General features: G+C 36.0%; 1 pseudogene; it reads right to left on the bottom strand.

The window, feature by feature from the left end:
- Positions 1–1,555: 1,555 nt before the first annotated feature.
- Positions 1,556–8,452, bottom strand: LOC100613106 (large ribosomal subunit protein uL30-like; annotated as a pseudogene).
- Between the last annotated feature and the right edge of the window lie 512 nt (positions 8,453–8,964).

Raw genomic sequence — 8,964 nt, 5'->3', positions numbered from 1 at the left:
ATTTCTAACTTCAATACTATTCATCAGTCTTTCCTTTAGCTCTTTTCCATCAGTCTCCATGATACTGCTCTTCCTGTCTATTTGTCTTTCTGCTTTATTGGTAGCTCTTTCTCATTCAAACATATTGATTTTTCTTTTACTTATCCCTTATATGCTGGAACATTCTAGTCATCTGTTCTAAGAGCTATTCTCTTTGCAAACAGTGTCTTACACAATGACTCCTGGCCAAATGTGCAGTGGGGACTAAAATTCAGCTTGCTTCTAGAATAAAAAGGCATAAAATATCTGGTTTTGATGAGGATGTTGAACAACAATAACTGTTATATGCTATTGGTGTGAGTGTACATTAACACAACCTCTGTGGAAAAATGCATATGTTTCTATTATTCTCAATATATTAATCTATTTTCTCAAGCCTAGAAACACATAAAATAGTTTCAGATTTGCTAACCCACAAGACTGTGAAAAGTAAGATTCCCAAATTGAGTTTATTATTTTTTATAATTCTGTGTGTTGAAATTTATATACCCTAAAATATAAAGATCTTAACTGTGAGATTTGATGAGCTTTGACAAATGTATACACATGCATACACTGGTGAAACCCACACCTCCGTCAAGATGTACAATATTTCCATCTCCCCACAGATTTTCCTCATCCTCCTTTCCTGTCAACTCCCCAGAACCCTAATAACCACTTTACTAATTTGTTTCCCAATAAGTTAATGTTTTCTGCTCTAGAACTTCATATAAAAAATCATATACTATATACTACTTTGTGTCCAGATTCTTTTGGTCATTGTAATGTTCATGATGTTAAATGTATTTGTAGTTTAGTCCTTTTTCTTGTTGAGTAGTGTACCTTTATATAATACACCATAATCTGTTTATTCATTCTCTTAACAGATATTTGAGTTACATCCAGTTTTTGCTATAGTGAATAAAACTGCTATTAACATTCCTGTACAAATGTTTTAGTGGGAAATAAAAAATTTTTCTTTTGGGTAAATACCTAGAAGTTGAATTACTTCATCATAGGATATGCATAGGTTTAACTTCATTAGAAACTTTCACACAGTTTTAAAAATGGTTGTGCCATTTTTAAAACAAAACAAAAGAAAAAACATTGCATTTGATTTCCTTCAGTTGCTCTCTATACTCTTCAATATTTGGTGATGTCAGACTTTTTCACTGTAGCCATTATTCATGTATGGCTGCATTGTGATGTCCCTGTTCAATCCTTTTGCCTATCGTATATAATTACTTTGCTGAGTTAGTGAAATTATTTATATATTCTGCATACCAATGTTTTGTCACATACAAAATGTGCACATAATGTCTCCAGGTCTGTGATTTATGAATTAATTTTCTTAATTGTATCTCTTGATGAGAAAATGTTTTAATTTCAATTATATCTAAGGTATAATTTTTTGTCTGTGATGGTTATTGTTTCATGTCTTGCTAAGAAATCTTTGCCTACTTCAAGTTAGTAAAGATATACGTTTTCTTCATGAAGCTTTATATGTCTGGCTTTTTTTCTTAATTTGAGTGCAGGTACTGTTTATTAACCGACCAGCTTAGAAAAATAATCATGGTAGACACCTTAGTTCATTCTTCTAATAAGCCTGTTGATATCATCCTCCCTGTTGCCAGCATCGCCACCTTCTACAAAATGGGTGGTCTTTTTCTTCATTCAGCCTCATGGAGAAGATAATTTGAAGGGCCACAGGAAGTTATTTGCTTCTTTGAAGCGTTTTCCAACAGTATAGATCTCATAAATCAGATCCTCCATGCAGATGATGCCATATTTACCAAGAGATCGAGCAATCAAAACATTATCTGTCAAAGCAATTCGCTTCTTACTGATTTTGCCATAACCATGCTTGTAGATTAGTTCATTTACTGACTTCAGATTTGGGTACCCACAGGCAATATATGGCTCTACAATCCTCAGCATGTTAACTGAAACCTTGTTGAGCTTCACAAAGGTCCATTGAAGATTTGACGAAGACGAAGAAGCTGCAACACCATTCGGACCTTTGGGCTCAGACCATCGATACCTCTGATTCTGATAACAAACACCAATTTGGGTTCTGCAGGTATATAGAAGTTGCCAGCTTTTCTTGCTATCCTTGCCATTCGAATTTCAGTTCTGTACTTCTGCCTATATTCCTTGTGATAGTGCTTCGCTTTTTCTTTTCTTTTCTTTTATTTATACTTTAAGTTTTAGGGTACATGTGCACAATGTGCAGGTTAGTTACATATGTATACATTTGCCATGCTGGTGCGCTGCACCCATTAACTCGTCATCTAGCATTAGGTATATCTCCCAAAGCTATCCCTCCCCACCCCGACCACACAACAGTCCCCAGAGTGTGATGTTCCCCTTCCTGTGTCCATGTGTTCTCATTGTTCAATTCCCACCTATGAGTGAGAATATGTGGTGTTTGGTTTTTTTGTTCTTGCGATAGTTTACTGAGAATGATGATTTCCAGTTTCATCCATGTCCCTACAAAGGACATGAACTCATCATTTTTATGGCTGCATAGTATTCCATGGTGTATATGTGCCACATTTTCTTAATCCAGTCTATCATTGTTGGACATTTGGGTTGGTTCCAAGTCTTTGCTATTGTGAATAGTGCTGCAATAAACATACGTGTGCATGTGTCTTTATAGCAGCATGATTTATAGTCCTTTGGGTATATACCCAGTAATGGGATGGCTAAACCAGGAAGAAGTTGAATCTCTGAATAGACCAATAACAGGAGCTCAAATTGTGGCAATAATCAATCGCTTACCAACCAAAAAGAGTCCAGGACCAGATGGATTCACAGCCGAATTCTACCAGAGGTACAAGGAGGAACTGGTACCATTCCTTCTGAAACTATTCCAATCAATAGAAAAAGAGGGAATCCTCCCTAACTCATTTTATGAGGCCAGCATCATCCTGATACCAAAGCCGGGCAGAGACACAACCAAAAAAGAGAATTTTAGACCAATATCCTTGATGAACATTGATGCAAAAATCCTCAATAAGATACTGGCAAACCGAATCCAGCAGCACATCAAAAAGCTTATCCACCATGATCAAGTGGGCTTCATCCCTGGGATACAAGGCTGGTTCAATATACGCAAATCAATAAATGTAATCCAGCATATAAACAAAACCAAAGACAAAAACCACATGATTATCTCAATAGATGCAGAAAAGGCCTTTGACAAAATTCAACAACCCTTCATGCTAAAAACTCTCAATAAATTAGGTATTGATGGGACGTATCTCAAAATAATAAGAGCTATCTATGACAAACCCACAGCCAATATCATACTGAATGGGCAAAAACTGGAAGCATCCCCTTTGAAAAGTGCTTCGCTTTTTCATAGATAAGCTTCCTCCTTGCCTTTCGAAGCAGGTTTTGGGCAAACTTCTTTCTCAGGCGCTTGATCTTCAGCTCTGTGAAATTTCTTCACTTTTTCTTAAGGGTTTCTGGCACAGCAGGAACCTTCTTCTTCGTCTCTTCTATACCCTCCGTGGTTCCAGCCAAAAACAGAGGTGTGTCTGGCTTTTTTATATTTAGGTATATAAATCACATTATGTCAATTTTTGTGGAGATTGTGAGGTAACGGTAAAAGTTTATGGATTTTCCATATCCTAGTTATTCCAACACCATCTGTTGATTATACTTTCCTACTGATGTGTGTATGTGTGTGTGCATGTGCACAAATGCCCATGTGTATGCCTAGGTCAAAAAATCAATTATTTGTCTAAGTGAGGGTATATATATGCACTACTCATTCTATTTCATTCAACTGTTGTCTATCATTATGCCATGATTACCATAACTTTACATGGTCTTAAAGTCAAGTAGTATAAAATCCCCCAATGAAATTATGCTTTCCATTATTATTTAAGTAATTCTAAGTCCTCTTACAACCCTATATACATTTTATATTTCAAAGTGTTAATTTCTACAAAATATACCCTGCTGTGATTATTATCTAGATTGAAATTAATCTATATATCAATTGGAGAGAATTGACAATTTGACAATATTGAATCTTCCAGTCCCATAGACATGACATCTATCTTCATTTATTCAAGTCTTCATTAATTTTTCTCATGTTTTGTTGTTTTAATGGAAGAGTTTTAAATATCTTCTATAAAATTATCCGTATTTTAAGTATTTCCATGTTGTAAATGGATTTTTTTCCATTTTTCATTACGAGTGTATAAAAGCATAAGTCATATTTTCATATCAATCCTGTATCCTGTGTTCTTGCTGAAATCACTTCTTTTTTGTAATACTTTTAAAATATATTCCTTAGACTTTTCTACAAAAATATTCAGGTAATCTGTGAATAAATACAGTTTCATTCTCTTCTAGTTTTTATGCCTTCTATTTCATTTTTTGTTCTCCACTACTTAGTAACTTTGGTGCAAATTGAATAGAGAGCCAACTCTGCCTTCTTCTCAACCATAGGGGAAAAGCATCCAATATTTCCTCATTGCATATAATGTAAGCTGTAGCTTTTCGGAACATGTAGGGCGTTTTCTCTTGAGTACGAGTCACATTTCTCTGTTTCCACACATAATTAGCAACATTTTAAAATAGTGTGCACATTGTAAATGAGATGTAGATTCGGGATTCTGATCTCTCTCTCTCTCTCTCTCTCTCTCTCTCTCTCTTATTTTTTGTCATAGCTGCAAGTTAATTTGAACGAATTAAATCCCAACTTGATACCTGCCCATACCAAACCCCTCAACTCCCACCTCCATGACAGATGACAGCTGAAACTATTCAATTCTTTCAGCCTTACAGATGTTTTATTTTCCCCAACCCATGCCAAATTCAGGGGCTGTTGAGTAACGTAGGCAGAATTTGTATATATATTTGGGGACTCGTCCTTATGTGGCTCACTCCTTCCAGAACTTCCTCCATCGTATTCAGCTATTCTGGAACCCCCAAACTCTGTCTTCTCACTCCTGAAGCCAGTAACCAACGGAAGTATTCTTTAGTTCCAGAAGCCTCACCAAAATAGGGGTGTGCCCTCAAGCAAGAAGGCTTATTACCCAGGAATTTTACCCAAAGCCCTTCACTTTCCTCCAGTTTTTATTCAATTTTGGCCATTCTGTAGTGCCTTCAAGTAATCTTTGCACAAGAATTTATAATATTTTTTCTGTAAGAAAGTTATTCTGAAAGAAGCTATTTGACCATTACTGGAAGGGAAACTAGAGTTACTGATTTATTTCTTTACAGTTAATTATTTGTTCAAACTAACCTAATATATTGTTTATTAATTTATTATATAATGTTTTCTGTTATTTGGTCTGAGTTCCCTGCGTCTTCCATTATATTATCCTAAATTTTGTGTAAGTTTTTCATTTTATCTGAAAAACTATCTCAAAACTTATTTGAGGAGACAAGTACTATGTATATTAGTGTCATTCATGCCATGCCCCAATCACTAAGTTGCACATGACATATGTTCATTAAATAGACATTCTTTGGGTTTACTTCCAGAACTTAAATGTTTTCTATATAAACAATTTCTGATATTATTTTTAACTATCAGAATCACATTTCACAAGAGATGAGTGTACCAGAAGAAAAAAATAGGTCCATCTCAAAATATGTACGTTATCTCTTTATTCTTTGTGATATGAATATTGCTGAGGAATTAATAGAGTAATAGGTTATCAGTCTTGATATCAATATTAAAGGTCATCTGTTTCAACCGATTCAGACTTCTTGATTCAATCTCATTTAGAGAATGGATTTTATCCAAAGATAAATCATTACTATCAAAATGTTCTCTCCACATGTGCATTAAAATGCAAATACTGAAATTCAAATTACCAGTTGCCTTCTTGTGGTTTAATAATCATAACATTTTTATTTCCAGGTCAAATGCCATGGATTTCAACTCATAAGATTATGAAATGAGTTGAGTTAGTGTGTGTGCTGGAATGAATGCGGGGGTGATAATGGATCAAGCTAAGTGAAGTTGTAAAAATAAAATCATGCCAGAGTGAAGAAGAGTTAAAATATGCTGAATTCCTTTCCATTTGGGGTTTAATATTCGTTCAGCTCATTAAGTAGAGAATGGATTAGGCTAATCCCAACTGTAATTATACATTCTATCAGGCATATAAAGGTAAACTAGAGAGTGAGTCTGCATTGCCATAAAATTCAGGTTTGAGATAATCAGCACAACAGAATTAATCTGTCAATGAATGACATTCATTATGTGGCATAAGCCTAAAGCAGATGCAAGTAACTCAATGATGGCTGTATAGTAGACATCAAGAAACAAATAGATTTAGCTAACTTCTCAAGTTTTAGGAAAATATTTACGTGGTAATTCTACTGACAGGCTTTTAGATAATACACATTGAAGCTAGAAACCACTATTTTTTGTTTTAACCTCTAGGGGAAGCGAGTAGAAATCAGAGTACAAATCAAGATGATCATGTTAGAATACTATGTTCTTTTTTGTTTTGTTTTGTTGTTGTTGTTGTTGTTGTTGGCGGCTGTTTGTTTGTTTGAGACCGAGTCTCGCTCTGTCACCAGGCTGGAGTGCAGTGGCGTGATCTCGGCTCTCTGCAACCTCCGACTCCTTGGTTCAAGCAATTCTCCTGCCTCAGCCTCCAGAGTAGCTGGGATTACAGGCACGCACCACCACGCCCAGCTAATTTTTGTATTTTTAGTAGAGATGGGGTTTCACCTTGTTGGCCAGGATGAGAATACTATATTCTTTAAAAGTGTACATGTGAGACTAAATGTTAGATTTCTATCCTTGATTTGGTGACTCTTTAGAATGAGTTTGTATTTCTCAATTTATGAAGCAAGAATTAAAACAAAGACAAATTTATTATTTTGGCTCTAATTTGTCAAAATACTATGTTATTACAGTTTTTACACTGATCAGGATGCAAAATTCAAAAATAGTTTAGAAATTTGTATCTTCACCTGTTCTCTTTTTTCACCCATATCATATACCATTTCTCAATCAGTGTGGCAGTTGAGTCAGATATCTTTCTGGTACTCTGTTATAATTCCTAACCTTGTTTAGTGACTACTTCCAGTCCATTTCAAATGTCCACCAACATTATCCTATTTCAGGTCCTACCTCAAACTGATACAACTCAAGATTTCAGGAAAGTTCAATGAAAAAAAATGAGAAAGGATTAAACAGAGAGTATGTGTAAGGGAGTTATTATAATGTTGTACAGGAGAATCTAATCTAAGTAAAATGAAAAGTAAAGATATTATAGTGGGTTGAGAGAAGTGGAAGAAAACATACAAACCTGGTAGATTGTTGGTCCTCGTAAGGTCAAAGAATTGTTGAAGTCAGGGTACTGGAAGAAGTAGTCTTTAGAGAGTACCACATTTTCTTTGTCCAATCAATTGTTGATGAAGACTTAGGTTGAGTCCATGACTTTACTATTATATATAGTGCTGCAATAAACATACAAGTGCTGGCATCTTTTTGATATAACAATTTCTTTTACTTTGGGTAGATACCCAGTAATGGAATTGCTGGATTGAATGGTAGTTCTATTTTTAGTTCCTTGAGAAATCCTCATACTGTTTTCCATAGAGGTTGTGTACTAGTGTACCTTCCCACCAACAGTGTATAATTATTCCCTTTTATCCACATTCTCCCTGACGTCAAAAAAGTTATTTTTTGACTTTTTATTTTTTGAGACAGGGTATCACTCTGTTGCCCAGGCTGGAATGCAGTGGCATGATCATGGCTCACTGCAGCTTCGACCTCTCCAGGCTCAGGTGATCCTCCCACCTCAACCTCCTAAGTAGCTGGGACTACAGGTGCTTTCCACCACGCCCAGTTAATTTTTGTATTTTTTGTAGAGATAGGGTTTTGCCATGTTGCCTAGGCTGGTCTCGACCTCCTGGACTTAAGTGATATGCCCACATTATCCTCCCAAAGTCCTGGGATTACAGGCTTGAGGCACTGTGCCTAGCCTTTGACTTTTAGTAAGAGCCATTCTGACTGGTGTGAGATGGTATCCCGTTGTGGTTTTAATTTTCTCTGATGATTAGTGGTACTGAGCATTTTTCATGTTTGTTGGCTTTTAGTATGTCTTCTTTTGAGAAATGGCTGTTCAGTGCTTTCCCCACTTTTTTAATGGGGCATTTTGGTTCTTATTTTTTCTCGTTGATTTTTTTGAGTTCCTGATAGATTCTGGGTATTAGTCCTTTGGCAGACGCTGATATGGTTTGGCTCCGTGTCCCCACACAAACCTCATGTCCATTTGTAATACCCAGTGTTGAGGGAGGGACATAGTGGGAGGTGATTGGATCATGGGGGTGGATTTCCCCCTTGCTATTCTCGTGAGAGTCAGTGAGTTCTCACAAGATCAGGTTGTTTAAAAGTGTGGCACTTTTCCTTTTGCTCTATTCCTCTTGCTCCAGCCATGTAGGTCATGCTGCCTTCCCCTTCACCTTCTGCCCTGCTTGTAAGTTTCCTGAGGCCTCCCCAAGCCATGCCTCCTGTACAGCCTGCGGAACTATGAGCCAATTAAACCTCTTTTCTTCATAGATTATCCAGTCTCAGGTAGTTTTTTATAGCAGTGTGAGAACATACTAATACACATGCATAGTTTGCAAACATTTTTCTCCCATTCTGTAGGTTGTGTTTACTCTGTCAGTTGTTTCTGTTGCTGTGCAGAGAGAAGCTCTTTACTTTAATTGAGATCCATTTGTCTATTTTTGGTTTTGTTGCATTTGCTTTTGAGGTCTTAATCATAAAGTATTTGTTAGGCTAATGTCCAGAAGGTTATTTCCTAGGTTTTCTTCTAGCATTTTTATGGTTTTAGGTCTTACATTTAAGTCCTTAATCCATCTTAAGTTTATTTTTCTATATGGTAAGGAAACTTTTTTTGAGCATGGATAAGCATACACAGGTAATGACTAAATTAGTATGTGATTATAGAATGA

The sequence above is a fragment of the Pan troglodytes genome, chromosome X (assembly GCF_028858775.2).
Source record: "Pan troglodytes isolate AG18354 chromosome X, NHGRI_mPanTro3-v2.0_pri, whole genome shotgun sequence".
Taxonomy (NCBI): domain Eukaryota; kingdom Metazoa; phylum Chordata; class Mammalia; order Primates; family Hominidae; genus Pan; species Pan troglodytes.
This window is presented reverse-complemented; position numbering and strand designations above follow the sequence as displayed.